The sequence below is a fragment of the Odontesthes bonariensis genome, chromosome 3, assembly GCF_027942865.1.
Source record: "Odontesthes bonariensis isolate fOdoBon6 chromosome 3, fOdoBon6.hap1, whole genome shotgun sequence".
NCBI lineage: Eukaryota > Metazoa > Chordata > Actinopteri > Atheriniformes > Atherinopsidae > Odontesthes > Odontesthes bonariensis.
Genome location: NC_134508.1, coordinates 14060143 through 14078370, shown reverse-complemented (window position 1 = coordinate 14078370; position 18228 = coordinate 14060143). Strand labels below are relative to the sequence as shown.

The window sequence follows — 18228 nt, the reverse complement described above, 5'->3', positions numbered from 1 at the left end:
TTTAACAAAGAACCAACTTCCAACCATATCCTTAGGCACTTTGTTACTGGCATCTTGTCGCAAAGACACACTTTGTACCAATTTCTTTAGTTGCATCTTCAAAAAATGACAAAGATAACATGGTTTGATGGGCACAAAATAGTACTTTTGCCAGGCATATCTGCATGTTGTGCAGTGTGTCCTTAAAAATGATTTTTAAAAAGTGAAAAAGAAATGGCAGGGCATTTTTAAGGAAGGGAAATAGGGATGAAAAGGCTGAGGTATGCCAAATGACACAAGAAATGGACTGAAAAATCAGTGGCAGCAGGTCTAATGGAGGAATGAATCCTCCCCAGAGCCCCGACCTCAACATTACTGAAGCAGTGTGGGATCATCTTAACAGAGAACGGAAGAAAAAGACAGCCAATATCCAAAATATAGCTTTGGAAATTCCTTCAAGCAGCCTGGAGAACTATTCCTGAAAAGTATTTAAAGAAATCACATGAAAGCTCATTTAAGGCTGTGCTGAAAAATAAAGGCGGTCATAACAAATATTGACTTTCAAGCTCCTTAGAATTGTGAAAACTATATTTCTGCCCTATATACTTTGTTTCCATTTAAGCTTGCATGTGTATCAATAAAATGTTGTTTTATTTGTTTTGATAAATCACTGCACCTATTACTAATTTTCTTGGCAACACAAAGAATTGAGGATTGACTCAAGTCTTTTGGAGTACAGTTTGTACAACACTGAAACCAACATTAAAAGAAAATCTCAAAAACAAAGAGTCGTGGTAACATTGCAACCCTAAATGTGGGTGGCAAATCTTTTTGCCATTTGTGGCACGACAAGAGGAAAAAGAGGAAAAGTCAGAGTCTGAAGGCTTTAGATTCTCGAGATAACACCTAAAAAACTTCAGGCTAATCACCCAATACACAGAGATATTTCAGTATGGACCTGAAGCCACTTGTAGGACTAAACACAGCATCTACGGTACATAAAATACCCACCCAAACCGTTACTTTGGTGTGTTTCCTTAGAACTAGTATTTCAGAACAATGCCAGAGAAAGCAGAAAAATAAGCAACTGCTCAACTGTTTGAAGCTTTCCCGTGACTTTGGCCCAATTATACAACCAGGCTGCATCCTCTCTGCTGTCAGTGGCACTGTGCAAAAATTCACACATCAGGAGGAGGCCCCTCAGCTGTCTATTCAGCATCCTGCCCACAATCTCTTATTCGAATGGAGCGAGGACACTTGATGAAAGATGGTCTCTGACTAGGTAATGATTATCTCAAAGGGGGAGTTCAACCATTGACAGGTTACTGCCATCAGGGTGGGAAGGGGGTGGAGTGGAGAGTCGAAGGGGATGTCCTGTGTTGGTCATAAAGACTCCTTGACCTTGTTGCTAAGGACAAACACCTCCATTGACTTTGTGGGGGGGTGTCTGGCGAAGACTGTCTAAGAGCTGCTGAGAAAAGAGAGCCTAAAAAAAAAATGCTGTCTGTGCTCAATGTTAATGTAAAGTCAAAAGAAACCAGAGAAAATAGCCTCCGACACTGCGACAGGGATTAAACAAACACTGCATTAGGGAGGCCCGAGTTGTGTGGGGTGGTTTAGGGCTGACGGGAGAAAAAGAGAAAATGAGAGCATGGAGGTATCCTCGTATGCAAAAGGCTTCGAGAGGAGTTATAAATGAATAAATATGTTGGTTAAAAACTGCTGCTGTGCAAAATTAACAAGTTCAAAGTAAGATGAGAAAGAGTGTCCTGCGGGCATGTGCTGTAGAAAAGGACAGCACAGAGGAAATGACTTCTGCTTTAAAAAAAAAGAAGAAGAAGAAGCAAGTGGCAGAACAAAGCTACGGCCCAACAGGGAGACTGCATTGTTGAGAAGTGAAGAAAGTAAAACATTTGACACACTGACAAAAACATTAAAAAATTTAAAAAAAAGATTAGGTTTTAAAGCAAAGTCAAATTGAAAATATTAAAAAGGCATATAATGTGTTAAGGGAGGTAATGGGGTGAGAACAAAGCAGGTGTTCTTTCCTGCTGTAGTATTATTTGATGGCAAACCTGCTTATTACTTGTCTTACAACAAGATATTGTAGCAATATCAATTATAAGTGGGTACTGGAAGAGAAGACTGGGGATACTTAGGGGAAACTTAAGAAGAGAAGAAACAGACATCGAGTGATCAAATGTGCACACAATTTCTTCAACACACACCTGAAAGAAATCTTCTAGTTAGGACTGAAACACCACTTTGAGCATAGAAAGGATAATGATGTCCTCAAAGATCACAGTGAACACGGTGCATGGTAAAGAGCAAGGCGACCATTATCTGGTCGTATGATAGACATGATATGGCCTCTAACGCTAAGGCAAAGGTTGGTCCATAATGAGCGTGGAGCAGAGGGAGGAGCTGCTGGAAAAGCGCAGGCAGTATGTAAAATCAGAAACAAGGCCGGCTTTTTATGTTCGACCCAGACATCGTGGGGTACAAGACGAGAGAAGGTCACATGTCTGAATTTAATAAGTAAAGACACCAGCGAGCTCAGGGTGTTTATGCGGTGGAAAAACGCAATATTGAACCTGTAAACTATGAGGTCAGGGAGGGGTGAAGCACATGGATGTTCCACAAGACGGCAATATATCGTACATTCTGTCCGAGATGCCTTCTTGAATGTATATTTTAATTTCTGAGAGGACACAGCAAAGATGCCCCGGATACACCAATCCTTTCTTTACTTGATGCTGCCACAGTTATTCCTAATATCTCCAGCAGAAAATGGCCCGGTTATCCACTGAATGAGAGCCCTTTTCTTGGGGGCAGGAAAACATTGTTGCATAATCAGTTCTCCACTTCCATTCGGATCACACATGGCCAACTGTGAAGATGTAGAACGAGATTTTCAGATCCATTTATTTTCTATTTCTTGGGGACACAGAGGAAGAGATTAAACATCGCACAACATCTCCAATCACATCGCATGCATTCTGAGTAATGCGGTCATCATCCTCAGGCCTTACTCATTTCCCAGTAATGAGTGCAAATCAACTCGCAGTCTGCTCGCCTGTGACAGCAGCTGGCAAAGAGGATGTAACTTCTACAATAAGTCTTTCTTTCTCCCCGTTCATTCATCCCACTGTTCAAAGAACTAAACCCCCCCCTAACTTCTCCCTTTCCATGTAGCTCGGGGGAGGCCGGCAGCACAGTTAGCTTTGGTCCGACATTTAATTAAGCCTGCGAGGCTGTGCCACGAGGGGGATTGCTGGCTGGTAAGGGACAAATGTAGGCTACTCGCCAGTCCACAGAGAGAAAGATGAGGCTACCATCTGCAAGGAGAGAGAAAAAGATCAGGGTGGGTGTCTCACAGCATCCATGTGTGCCATAATTAAAGTAATGTGGTGGATAAATGGGCAAGACTAATCAAACTCTTGGGAGAAAAGGGGAAAACAAACACACACAGAGAATGTGAGCCTTCGTGTGGATAAATGCCATTTACACCGGTGGAAAGAAAAGGCAACTTTCAACCCTCAGCATCTGTGCCCATCATGACAGTAAACCTGCTGATGAATCAGGATATAGTGGATTGCTGTCAAAAATGTAAAAATTTGTCTTAAGGTAAAAAAAAAAAAAAAAAATGTTTGGAAATATATTTTACTAAACAGTCAACACAAGTGGTGTGGGTGTAACTATGCTGGCCCCATCATTTATTTTCACTGTGTTACCACACAAAGAAAAATGGATTTTAAAAGTCCATCCTTGATGCTTCCATTTGGATTAAAAGGGTAAATAGCTGGCAAGTGCAGCTAATCAAATGCTTGTGATATGTTGATCGACTTAAAAGGAGGGTGAGACATCGCCGATCCAGACTTTAATCCAATTGAGAATCTTTGGGATCTGCTGAAGAAAAATGTCTGCAACAGTCTCGACTCTCTCACATCATCAATACAAAATCCTGATGCAAAGTTAACACAATTCTAGGAAGAAATGAATGTTGTGACATCACATCAGTTTATATATATTTTATATGGTATAGTAACCACTCATGCATTCATTGCTTTAAGATTGAATGCAAACCTGTCATTTAGCAGAGATGAGGCCCTAAAGGAAACATCCTCTTTCCTTGCTGTCCTGTGTGTGAAATGCATCCGAGCTGATAACACTTGAATCGAAGCTCATGGCTTTTGACCTGGCCTCAAAAAAAAAAAAATAAGAAAAGACTGACACCTGCTGAACCGTTTGGATTAATCAATCCCATCTCCTCACAGAGGAGTGCTCCGCAATCAGAGTCAAGTTTTGGCAGTTTGTTGGTCTGTAGCATTCAGGTGTGTTTTAAAACAGTGCCTTGGAGAAAAGACATCAGTAATGATCTTCAAGAAACAACTTTTGCTGCCCATCAATCTGGGAAGGGTTAACAGGCCATTTCCGATCCAACATTACAGCGAGAATGATTTTTGCACAAGTGGAAAATATTCAAGACAGCAGGCAATCTTTCCAGAAGTGGACTTCCCACCAAGGTCAGACCGTGCAATGCTTAGAAAAGTTGCATCTGAACCACAAGACTTCTGAAACAAGGCCCTTTGGACAACTGAGACTAAAGCGGAGATGTTAAACCATCACCACCAAAGTGCTCACAATGTAAAGCACCACGACTTATTGAAACCAAACATATCAGTACCTGCAAATGATTTTCACCAACAGGACCTCAGCATCTGGAAGTCAGCAAGCCGACCATGAACTCCTGTGTATATTAAGCCTTCCAGAGTCAAACGTGAGGCCACCAGTCTGATAACTAAAGCTTGGCTGAATCTGGGTCGTGCAACAGGACAATGATTCCAATCAGGCCAGCAAATCTACATAAGAATGGCTGAATAAAACTAAATAAAACTGAAAAGAATCAAGGTGTTGCATCGGCCCAGTCAAAGTGTAGAACTCGCCTCAATTAAAATGATGCAGTGGAACCTTCATAAACAAATGTCCGTAAACCTAAATGATCAGCTGCAATGTTGTCAAGAAGCTCAGCTTCAGCTCAGGGACTGATGTGGGAAACCGATACAGCCAATGTAAAAAAATGAATACACCGTTGCTGCCGACGGTGGTTCTACAAGCTGTTGAGTCAAAGGTTGTACTGAGTTTTTCTCTCCCTGCTTCTGCATTTGGCTCAGTTTTTGTTCACTAAATAATGACATGCTGTCATATGTCACATATTGTTGTTCATCTTCAGATGTATTTACCAGATTTCAAAACTGTAACGTCCAGATGAGTTTTTAATTATGTCCTAATTTGTAAAACCTTAAATCTGGAAGAGGGATTGCTTTTTCTTTCACAACTATAACCTACCGCGGCAAAAAGTACCTTAAGCAACGCAGTGTGATGATGGTTTAAAAAAAGAGAGCTCTGCTAATCATATCGGCAGAAAATTGAATATGCGCCCCCCCCCCCCCCCCCCCCATTCTCCATTTCTGTTTAAGAGGGTCAAATTGGGTCAAAACTTACTTTAGTAAAATAATCAGTGCAATCACTTTGCCAACACATCCTGTTTTAATTACACTTAAGCACAGTTAGAGCCAGTACACAGCACAGGTCATGCTTAATAATAACGCTGCTGCTTGTGTGATCATTTAATTTAACTAGAGATGTAAAGCTGATATTATCTTAGACAATTTGAGTTTCTGTAAACCTTTACCTTTTCCAATTCTACCAGACAGCGAAAAGGTCAGATAGACGGTGCTTCTCGATTCATACAGTGATTGCAAGGGAACTAAAAGAAAAGTCAGGAAAACACAAGTTTTGCTTCTACCTTGACATACACTATATTGCTAAAAGTATTCGCTCATCTGCCTTTACACGCATAGGAATTTAAGTGACATCCCATTCTTCATCCATAGGGTTTAACATGACGCCGGCCCACCCTTTGCAGCTATAACAGCTTCAACTCTTCTGGGAAAGCTTTCCACAAGGTTTAGGAGTGCGTTTATGGGAGGTTTTGACCATTCTTCAAGAAGCACATTTGTGAGGTCAGAGGCTGATGTTGGACGAGTAGGCCTGGCTCACAGTCTCCACTCTGATTCATCCCAAAGGTGTTCTATCGGGTTGAGATCAGGACTCTGTTTAGGCCAGTCAAGTTCTTCCACACCAAACTCGTTCATCCATGTCTTTATGGACCTTGCTTTGTGTACTGGTGCGCAGTCATGTTGGAACAGGAAGGGGCCATCCCCAAACTGTTTCCACAAAGTTAGGGAGCATGAAATTGTCCAAAATCTCTTGGTATACTGAAGCATACAGAGTTCCTTTCACTGGAACTAAGGGGCCAAGCCCAGCTCCTGAAAAATAACCCCTCACCTTCCCCTCCTCCCTGACCCCGCCATTTTACGTGGCCTACCACTTCGTGGCTGAGTTGTTGTCGTTCCCAATCGCTTCTACTTTGTTATAATACCACTGACAGTTGACTGCGCAATATTTAGTAGCGAGGAAATTTCACGACTGGACTTGTTGCACAGGTGGCATCCTATCACGGTACCACGCTGGAATCCACTGAGCCCCTGAGAACGAGCCATTTTTTCAGCAGTCTGCATGCCTAGGTGCTTGAATTTATACACCTGTGGCCATGGAAGGGACTGGAACACGCATATTTAATTATTTGGATGGGTGAGTGAATACTTTTGGCAATATAGTGTATGACGGCCTTGAAATTCTTGAAGCAATACTTACTGCTGTTGCCTGTTCAGTTGAGGTTAAAAAAAACAAAAACAGCAAACACTGATAGATCCTAACCACACTCTGTATAGCCTTCTTGCTACCGACATGTCAGTCAGATCTTAAGCAAAGGTAAAACAAGAGACTAAAAAACTGATTTGGGCACAAAACAAAAACAACAATTTAGCTCTTGCTGGAACTAAATAAATCATAACCATCACGCCGTCTTGCCTAGTTAAACTCAATGTCCTTGTGTCTGTCTTCATGTACAAGTAATGATCCCATCTTGGTGCTACACAAGGAAGAGAATATCAGTGTCCGAAACCGACAGCGGCACCTCTATGTAACACCGTCTTCACTCACTGCTTGCTTGACAGCTGAGTCCTCATTAGAGGAGACGTCCACCAGGCTTTCACACAAAGAAAGCACCTCTAATGACAGCCTGAGACGGCCCGGGTCTCAGACAGAGAGGTGCAGTTCAAACCCATGACGGAAAGTTTGTCATAGCATTGCAAACAAAGGTGTGACTGTACTGATAATGGTGCAGTGGGTGCTAAATGGACACAGGGATATCTGCCTGTGCGAAGGCATATGAGTCTATCAGGCCACAACGTGAGACAGTTAAATGGAATAGCCTAATACTCAGTCTATTCATAGACAAAACCTTCACATATACCCAGACAAAATGAGATACTTGGCTCTCATTATTGTCTGATCAGTTTTCATCAGTTCAGCATGAACAACAGTGGGGGAAAAAAAGAAACTATCAAAAAAGTACCAACAGCTGCTGCAACATTCTGCTGATGCATCAAAGGGCAGAAGGACTACTCACAATGCAGTTTCCATGGATGAGTAATGAAGCATGCCTAATGGTTGGAGCAACAAAGCTCAAGGTGCTTGGACATTTCATTCCATTTCTGTTTTTTCTACATATTCCCCAACTTAACCCTCAACACCAACACAGCAGAACAATTACGTATCATTTGTTTTGGGAGTCGAACCCCCAACAACAAACTTCTACAGGCGCATTAGCCCCATCCTAATACGATGGAGGGGATGTGTGAAGAATAATTCCATGTCTCACCCACAACATGAATAGGTTAGGGTGTGTAATGAGGAGGTGGAAACACTAAGCTGCTTACAGAAATCAGCTCTTTGAGAGACAGGTCGCTTTACCCTGCAAAGCCTATTTACAGCTGTTAAGACAATTTCAGATGCATTGCCTTCTCCTACCAACACTAAAGGCCTAAGAGCCTGCTAATGCAAGGGATAACAAGAGGCCCGCGGAGAGGTCAGTGTAATGCGTGTATGGGTAGGCTGCTTGTCTGTGTTTGATCTCTCATGTTGTGTTTGCAGATTCTCCAAAAAGTCTACATGTGTGCGTTTTTGTAGCTACGCAGCCTGCGAGGGAATTCAGTTTTACCCGCCTGACAGCAGGGCACAGAGCCTGAGCTAATAACCTTTTGTTTCTCACCAGCCGCTCCCTGCTTCTTTCCAAACTGTGTGCCATGCGTGTTATCTTGGCAGGTAGAGCGGGCAGAAAAACTGCAGGCTAACATCTGTCTTCCTTTGTGACAGGTCAGCCCTATGGAGGGATGAGAGCTCTTCCGTCTATCAGCAGAAGCCTTGCAGGGAATGGGGAGGTGAGGCAAAGATGAATGGGGCTCACTACACCCTAAACCCCAGACTTTTTTTTGTTCGTCTCCTGCACTGATCGCAATTGCAAATGAGCCCATTATTTTTTCTTGAATGAGACTCGGACACAAACTGAAGCGTATTGAGCGATACGGACAAAGATAGGCAAGTTGCAGTACACAGTCGCCAAAGCAGACTAAAACTACAAGAGATTGAAATAAAGGGATAACGACAGGGAAAAGGCAAATCAACAACAAGCAAAAGAGTTAGCGAAGAAGACATGAAGGGGTTACAAGGAGTGGGACTAAAGCAAAGGAGAAAGAAAAGAGAAGAATGTGCGGGTAAGAGCAATAAGAAACAGCAACATTGCTTTGACTTTAAATTACCAGATAATAGATATGTAAATTAATCTCAACCCATTTAAGAAGAAGTTATTAAAATAATAACTGTTCCAAAGTTGGGGCGCATAAGCGTCAGTGGGATGGTTAATGGTATTACAATTTTTTTCAAATTAATTTATAAAAGAAAAGGCACACACTGGCTTCATATATTCCAAAAAAAAGAAAAACATTGGGGCAAACAATTCAATCGCATATGCTACGATTACGTTCAGCAAACACAAACTTCAGAGTTTAAGATTAAGCCTTTTTCAAGCGGGGTCTGAAACATAGTGCTGAACATTGTTTCTGTTTGACTTTTACGTTGAAATGAACAGCTATAAAAGACTTTCTCTCATCATTGACGGTATCATTGCCAAGAGACCACAGTTTTTTTTAGTGGAAACAATAGACAACAATAACCACCTTGATTTCAAATTAAATGGCCGACAGCAAGACTGAAAAAACGGCCACAATACAAGAGCAATCTCTCTTAAAAGACTACTGCTGCATAATCCTTTGAAGCTCAAGAGCCCGATGTACGATCAGTTTCCTCTATAGATGAGAAGCTTGTTGATAGTCCTTTGTCCAATAGACCAATGAGAGGAAGAACAGCTACGGGCCCCAGCTGGTGTACATTCGTAAGCAAACTAACTTCTGGGAGAGTCGTATTAGCTTGCGCTACTTCAAACAGGGACAGAAGTGAAAAGGCCGTCGTTCAGCTAACACTACTCAACCCTAACTACTACTGTCGGCCCTTTTCACCAGAGACTCGGTCTCATTTTCTGAAGGAGAAAGATGAAAGTGGTCTTAAAAGGCGCTTGAAATGTTGAAGTGCACGAGGCAGCTCCAGTGGGGACATCGTGAATGAGATGGGGGAGGATTCACAGCGAAGAAGCTGGGCAATGTTTCGTGCTTTAAACGTGTTTGACAGTAAGATATATTTGTTTGTCCCCTGATGAAAAGGAAGCCGGCCACACGTGCACGTAATGTGGACACTTCTGCTGTGCTGTCATATTTTTCTCTTTCATCATACTGTTCTCTCCTGCTAGATGTGTCCACGCATTTGTAGTTGATGCGAAGAGATCGGTATCAGACAAAAAGAGCAAAACACAATTTGATGTCAAAGGAGCTGGGTTTTATACGACGCTGGTATGAAAATCCACAGAGGATAAAACTGGAACTGAAGATAATAGCAAAACACAGTCAAACAATAAGGAGGGAAAAAAAACAACAACTAGATATTACTTCTTAAAAATGCACTGCTCATTTAAGCATTAGTTTTATGGAAATAAAATCATTAATTCAGTAGGTGTTGGGACACTATTACATAAGAACTGAGCCATGGGTGATGCTAATGTGCCACAGAGGTACTTCATCAATCAACTAATCAGACATTTTGAAGGTTTAATACACTGTACATTTTATAATAAAGCAACCAAAAGCTGCATAAATTAATGCGTAATTATCAAACAATATCAGCCCAAACATTAAGCCCGTGTCCACTTTGCTGAGGCCTCACAACACAAGTTGTGCCACCGATTAGTTCCATCTTAGCCCTATTATCATTCCTTAAAACCTTTGAAAATCTGTCTTCAGCCATTTCTTGGCCCAATCCGATCCTTAAGCTTCCGAATCCTGTTGAGTTATGATCATGTTTCAGCCTTCTTTACTTTGGCTACGTCTATGAGCACTTAATCGACACCTTGTACCCTCTGGACACTGAGTTGCTCAGAGAAAAGAGTGGGTGTAGCTGAACTGCTGAATATGTCGCAGATGGATAAAACCTCATAACTGCTTTTTGTGACGCCTGTGTTGGGGAGTACATTTTCACGACAGATGGCACAGGTTATGCAGAGCGGCGGGTAAATGAGCATATTGTACTCTGGGCAGCATCAGGCCCAGTCAGAGGTGTAAATGCTTCTCAGCACCCAGCCAGAGAAAGCGGTTCCTTTTTATCCATTTTTTGTTTTTTTTAGGAACGAAAGCATGAGTACAGTATGTGTTATATCATCTCTATGCAACATTAACAATTCCTTGTAGACCTAACGAGAAACCATTCTCATGTACTCCAGCAAGAACATAACGTCCACTGAATAGATTGCAGGCTTTAGGGGTATACTTTGCTGATTGGGGTTTTGTTAATTACTTAAAAAAATGTTTCTGCTCTTCTCATACATTTACATAACTACAGAAAGGCATTGCTGTAATTATTTACCTTTAAATACAATGCACACTTTGCATGTGATTATTTTCATATTCAGCTGAATTTAAAGGTTTGTGCAACTGTTTGTTAAGTGAAGAGAATTACAAGAGACTGATCGACTGAGTCACATTTGTTGTTTTTGAACCATCCTTCTGGTAATCTACGGTACAGATCCATCAAACGAACATTTGGCTTTGTTTATGGTATACCGCCTGTTTCTGTACAACCTTCCAAGGCAGTGGGTGACTCTGCCGGTCCATCGAGCAGAGGCTGTGGTGCAGGAAATCACATCTTCACCCAAATGCCCAAAGTAGGTACCGGTGATCTGGCCTAGTCAAAGCGTTGTATATTCAGATTGATTTTCTCCTGAAAATTGTGATTTATAATGCATGTCCACCTCTTTGATGATTCATTCAGGATGTTGGCCCAGTTTCCAGTATACTTAGTGTGCTCTGCTTCCGTTTATAAAACAAGTTACATCTTTAACAGTGCTCAATGTTTTGTGTCAACGTATCACACTTTTGGTTAGTTCAAGCAGGGCAAGAGGATTTGAACACGGCTGGCTGGCAAATAGGTAGATACTGTCTGTACGTATTTATGGATTTATTTATCTAACTGATCCATACAATACCTCTGAAGAGCAGATTATGTGTCAAATTATGATAATCTACAAGATACGATACTATCCTAAAATCCCTCACCTCTAGAACAACGTGAAGCCCAAGCCACAAGGTTTCCATGGGAAAAGATAGAGGCCCGATAGAAGATGTCACCCACCCCTGCTTTTCACTGCTCAGATGGTTCCTGCAGACTGAATGATGCAGCAGTGTCAGAATTATTCTGTGCGAACATCCACAGACCTTTCAAAATGCAGTGTGAACACCGTCATCCAAGTATCTCAAAATGAAACATTTCACGAGTCAAAAATCCCCCACACATTTTGATGGCCCCAACTCTGCGATGATGGTTTTAGAGGCTAGCTGCGATGATTTCAAGTAAAAGGGAAAATGGGAAATACAAGTATGACGAAATCAAGTCGAGAGAGCAAATGATGCAGACAGGATAAACGATGCAGAAAACCATCTGACTGGACCTTTCGCTACGTTAAGTTTGTTTGTGTTGCTTTGACTGAAGTATTGGACCCATTCTGTTCACACTGCATCTGCTCCCCCTTGACCAATCTCATTCCACACCGACTGCCTGTCTGGAGGAGATTAAGGTGCGGATGAAAGAAAACTACATCAATAGTTCCAAAACTGAAGCATTTCTTGTTGGCACCCCTCGCCAAACCTGAACATCTTCCATAACCAGCATTGCTTTCTCCAGCCAGGACATTCCCCTCTCAAAAGTAGTCACCAACCAGGACTACTGGAATGCTCTTCTCATTGGGATCCCCAGCAAAGGCCTCATGAGCTACAGGACATTCAAAACAGAGCTGCTAGGGATGAAATATGAGCACATCACCCCCATCCTTCACTCACTACACTGGCTCTCTGTCTCCGCTTGGATAGAGCACAAGGTCTCTCTCGTCACCTTCCAATGCATCCATGGCAATGCCCCCCTCTTTAGCTGACAGAGCTCCTCACCCCATACACCACAGCACGATCCCTCCACATATCAAACACCCACGTTTGAAAAAAACGCTACTTCCTGGTTGGTAGTGAGATAAAGTTGTAGACCACAGGCCCAAAGGATACAATACAAGGCAAAGGGTCATTATATTGTCCTTAGCAATGAGCCCCTTCTATTTACACATCTGCTGAAAGAACAATATTATGAGATCCCTTCTCTTTCAAGAAAACATAAGTCACCATACATAGAGGAATGAAGAATATGTTTTCATCTCAAGTAGTATGGTTGCTTCAACAATGTTTATGACGATATACACATAAGAAAAAAACAAAACTCATCTGCCTCATCAAAAGACTTTGCTAATGTCAAGGTAGCTTGCCATTATTCAGCAAGACGACATCACATCAACTATCCCTCTAATAAGCCCACATGAGATTGGACAGTCATGCATAAAAACTGTTTATACTGAATATTCATGGCAGAGTGACATAAATTAAAATGTTCCCTTCCTCTGTTAATTGTTATTCTGGCAGTGAGAGTCCTGGGAAAGAAAAACAGCAGCATGGGCAGATGAGGTGAACGGGGATTGTGAAAAATCATGGCAACTTTAAAAACTAAATGACCAAAAAACGGAAAGAAATAGAAACATTCCGAAAATGTTGACGGTTTGTGAAGGAAAGCCATGAAGATGACAACCGTAAAGATATTCTCTGCATCTCATCTGATAGAAGACTTACATTTGCACGGGTATATTTTGTTCACATTCACACAGGCTCAGGCGTGTGGTTAAGATAAGACTGGAGCTATGAATTCCTCCATCAACATTTTGTCAATGAATGATTTCTGTGGGAGGCAGGAAGGTATGGCAGACATAAAGGGCTCTGCGGCAAAAAGTGAGTGGAGGAAATGTGGTTTTGATTTAGAATTCGGACTGAGAATCCATCAAGATTTGCCCAACAGATGCATCTGTCAAGCGCGTGGCGACACACAAAGTGGACTACATAATCATATTCTCTTTGGCTGTTGCAGAGCACAGGTATGTGAGCATGTATATTTGCAGCCATGTACAAAGCCATGCAAATCTGCTTCCAAATAAAACATGAAATCTATGTTCATTTCTGGAGCTGTTAGGACATTTCAAACTTGCTACAAGGCGAAAAACAGAAAACTGTTGAAAAACCGGTGTGTAATAATAATATAAATTCTAGGTATAAGAGGATGCTTTCAAAAACAATCATTGCTGGGAGCATTGAAAAGAAAACAATAATTGGTGAAAATAAGGCTTTTAACCTTCAATAATATGTCAATTTGTTGGGTTTTACAAGCTGGAAGACATTATGAGACAATATGAAGGAAAAGGACAGCAAGAAAGACAGAACAAAAACCCTGCAGAGTGTTTATTTGTTGTTATCGGTGTTTGAGTGGATGAAAATAGTTTAAAAATTATAAGCAACAGGCCACTATGGCTGAAGTTCCTGTGATCATTAGTGAGGTCCTGAGAGTGATCGCTTCACAAACTTGAATTCATTCTCAGTAGCTAGGTTTCCATTGCTATCTTGATTTTCATTAAGAGGTTGTTAATAAGATTAACAAGGAGATGAATGGAAACAGTAAAAATTGAAAAACTGTCCAATAATATGCAGAAATATACCTGCTTGAGGAGGTTTTTGCCAGGTCTGAGGATGCTTTAACAAGCATTATGCTTGTAGTGAAGAAACACTGATGACACAGATGACTTAATTCATGAACAGTTTCCAAGTTTATCCGATTCACATTTCTCTTTTGTATCTGTTCAAACGACTGCTTCAGATTTACTTTCCTGGTGAATGGAAACGTGACTAAAAAAGTTGGATCCTCACGGCTAGAGTTATGTGAATAGGTTTGGGGTTACTACGATTCCTATGCGATTCCTACTCTGCTAGTATGTTTCTTTAATATAGTGGTAAAATTGAGATAAAAGTATTCAAATCAGACTTCGAAAGTGGGTGGACACTTTTTTTTTTGGTTCTTTTGGTGATTCGTTGTGTGCAAACATAGTTAAGTGCATCTGTGTCCTCTAGTTTAATTTCAGAGACTCTACTTCTGTTTTGCTGCTCTCATTTTGCTTTTTCGTGTGTATGTGCAACTGTGGCTCTACTCTGCATGTGTCTGCTCAATTCCATTAGCTTTGTCTTTTTCACATGCATAATGTGCTGCACAATACGTGCGGACAAATCAATAGCCTTAATGATGGTACTAGCAATGGATAAAAACATCTATACAAAAATATTCACATAATCCTATCTGTTGATCTACCCCGAAAAGAAAAAGCAGTGATGCTGAATAAATAAATAAGATGCACATTAAAATATGTTGTTGAATGTTGAAATGTTGAAATGATGCGCCTAATATGAAGCCATTACCAGCAACAAAGAACTGAAAAATTTGTGTAGGTCAACACGCATCATTACTGGTTTAAAATTATTGGGTATAAATATCATTCTAAAGAGGCTGAGACTTTCAGAGGATAGAAAATGACAAGAAGGATGGATAGGCTTGGGGAATATAACATCTACAGTGCACAGTGTCATGAAAATATTAAGAAATCTCAGCTGGGCCAGAAACCAATACTGAATAGCTGTAATCTTCGCGCCCTAAGGGAGCGCTACGTTAACGATGATGAAAAGAACAGCCATCTAATACATTTAAACTATATTAACAATAACATAAAAACATTATGTATTCTTATGTAGTGGGAGCTTGCAGGGCATTGGACCATGGTCAAAGACAGAGTAAACTTAATTCGAATGAAAAAGTACTAAAACACAAGATGATCAGGATAAATGAAATTGTTAAACAATATTAAACTTGAACGTTGTTTATCCCAGTGCTCACAAGGCCATTTTCAAAGTTTAACAATTGCAAAAAAGTACCAACAATTTGGATGAACTCACTGAAAAACTGAGAAAAACAGTTGCAAGAGATGCCATGGCTACAGATGACCCTGTAACCATAGTAACCTACTCTTGCAGCTGCCTATTGAGAGTAAAGGTGAGAAAACACAGACAACCACAGTCTGAATCAAGTTTCTTGAATATAATAGTACTTTGGACAAAAGGCACCACATACAAAGGGTGGAAACTGCTGCACCGTTTCATATTCAGGACTTTAATAGAGAGGCTTGCGTGCGTTTAAATCTTTTGAAAGAGTAACAGCCGATGGAAAAACTCCAACACCGGACTGGCTGACAAATGGTGTGACTTTACCACTCAGTTGGAGACTTCTCTGTCAGACAGGCAGAGACATCAATGGATTATGGGCTGTGCCACATATAGTCTAGCCAAAAATATACGAAAGAAGGCTCAAGAGTTGCTCAGCAGCTGAAATCCTATATTAAACAAGAACGAGAACATTTGGCTTTCAAAACTACAGTAAGCGCTCTCCTCAGTTACAAAACACAGAAGATTATAAGAACAAGGGGTGATACATCAGTAAGGAAGACAAGCCTTAGTCCCTTTTTTTTTTTTTTTTTTTTTTTTTTCCCCTCAAACATGTAGCTGACAGCAAAATTTTCAAATGAGGTAAAAATCTATGCAGTTTTGCCAGGGCTGATATATTGTCTTTGTACCTGGTCCTGAATTCAAGGGTCCACTGTAGAGTCACAAGAAAAACCACAAGATGTCCCATTAGAGCTGCAGAATATCAGTTCAAATTCGAATGAAAATACTTTGGAAACTTTTAGTAAGTTGAAGATGCCTTTGCCCCAGGAAAACCTGAGAAAGATGTACTTTTGTCGAATCCCTCAACATTTGGCAGGTTTTTTAACTTGGATACTGAATGGGTTTATTCAGTGTACACAGCATTGTGTAACATTCTTTGCTTCAATATTAGGGTTTTATATAGAATATTTAAGCCTTAAAATACTAAAATAATTTGACTCTACTTTACTAATTGCATTTTAGACGGCGTCGAAACTTTTTCGACCCAGTGTTGGAAAAGTGCAGCTACAATTCGACCACAGTGTGGGACACAGTGTAGCACCACATAGCAGTTCTACTTTTTAACCAGCTTGAAAATTACTTGAATGTTTCCCCCCCTTTTTTGATTTCAAGATTATAGCAGATTTTACAAAAATTCTGAAAAATTCCATCACACCTATATAACCAAAAGGACAAGAAAACCTGAATGTCTTTCAGCTGGAGAGGAATGGTTAATATTCAAAAATGGGAGAGCTTAATAAAAAAAAGAAAGGTCTAAAAGTTTATTTCTCATGACTAAAGCTCAGAGCACACACACACACACACACACCACAAAGATTAAAAACTTGTGAGTGAGTGGTGGATGTGGGTCACTGGTTTTGGATGGACAGCAGCAGTTAGTGAGCCACAGGCTCGGTGTCCCAGCAGAGCACACATTACAAAAGCTTCAGACTCTCTGATAACTCCCTGCAGGATTCACCCAGTGTGGCGCCACAGAAATCAAACCAGTCTTTCCATAAGCCACGGACCGCTTGTGCATCTCCCATCTGCCACAATGTAAACTCCTCCAAGACATGTCATTCAAGTTAAAGAGGAGTCGATGGTCCATGTCGGACATTTTTTATTTATTTTTCCCCCCTCTTTTTAATGTTTTGATAAAAAAAAAAAAGGTAGAAAATGTTTTGGCTATTTGTCCTCAGCAGTTTTAGAACAAGTCAATCTGTGTCCGCTTTACGAGGGCCGGGCTCTTCAGTGGATGAGGAGTGAGAAGTGTTTCTATACTGTTTGTGTATAGCAGCAATTGAACTGTCAACTGTACCACTTCATGGTTAAGTGAGTGCAGAAGCGTGGAGAATACTTGTGTCTGCGCGCGCGTGTGTGTGTGTGCCCATATAGGAAAGCTATGAATGACATTCATCTGTGCTTTGATGCTTGATGAGTTCACTCTGGTGTGTGCACAAGGAACCAGGGGCGCACAGCAGGATGTCAGCACCGCACATAAATCTGTTTGAGTTGCTCCTAGTCAGCTCAGACTCCAGCTACACCTCCTGTACAGCGCAATACCATGTGTCCCCTGCAGTGGAAAGTCATTAAACAAAAGCTTTATGCAGAACTGCCTCCTCCATACCCTGCCGTCCCCTCACGCCCTGGGAGTCGAAGCTTGGCATTCTCAGTCTGTTTATAAGTTCTACAGATCTTAACTAAAAAGGTTATAAATCTCCCTTTTCCTTACACCCTCCATCACATTTATGTATGACCCAACACAGCCCCAGAAAAAGCCATTTGCGGACAGTGTGTAGCTCAAGAGATAAAGCATCCATAGATGCTAAATTGCACGCTTTATTTGTAAGCCAAGATGCAAAAGTGTGCCGCACGAGCACAGGGACACCAATCCAAGCCAAGTGCACTAATGAAGATCAGAGACAAAGCAGCTCCGAAGTGTTCCATAGGAACTGAGGGCTTTTACAAAGAAAATAACAAATTATAGCAAACATTATTGTTGGCGTGCATTTTCAATTTGGCTGGGAAAGTTACAAAAGCCCAGCAGTCTGCAGCCACGGTCGTGTTACCTCAAATGTGCCGCTGCTAATTAAGATGTGATGCCGAGCCATCTAAAAAGTCTATTTCTGGTAAGCAACGGTGCAACAATGGAAAAGTTCTAGGTTCTATGAAACCGACTTTGAAATATTGGTTAAAGAAGGGTCATGAAATTGCATCCTCTGAGGTCCACAGACTGCGGTGATAAATCTCTTTCCGGCACCATTTGGAAAAAGCATATTTGACAATAACTTAAGCT

General features: G+C 41.1%; 1 protein-coding gene across 1 annotated transcript in view; it reads right to left on the bottom strand.

Moving 5' to 3' along the window:
• Positions 1 to 18228, bottom strand: part of suclg2 (succinate-CoA ligase GDP-forming subunit beta) — a 106080-nt gene that overhangs the window by 53336 nt on the left and 34516 nt on the right. The gene's annotated exons all lie outside the window — the stretch shown is intronic.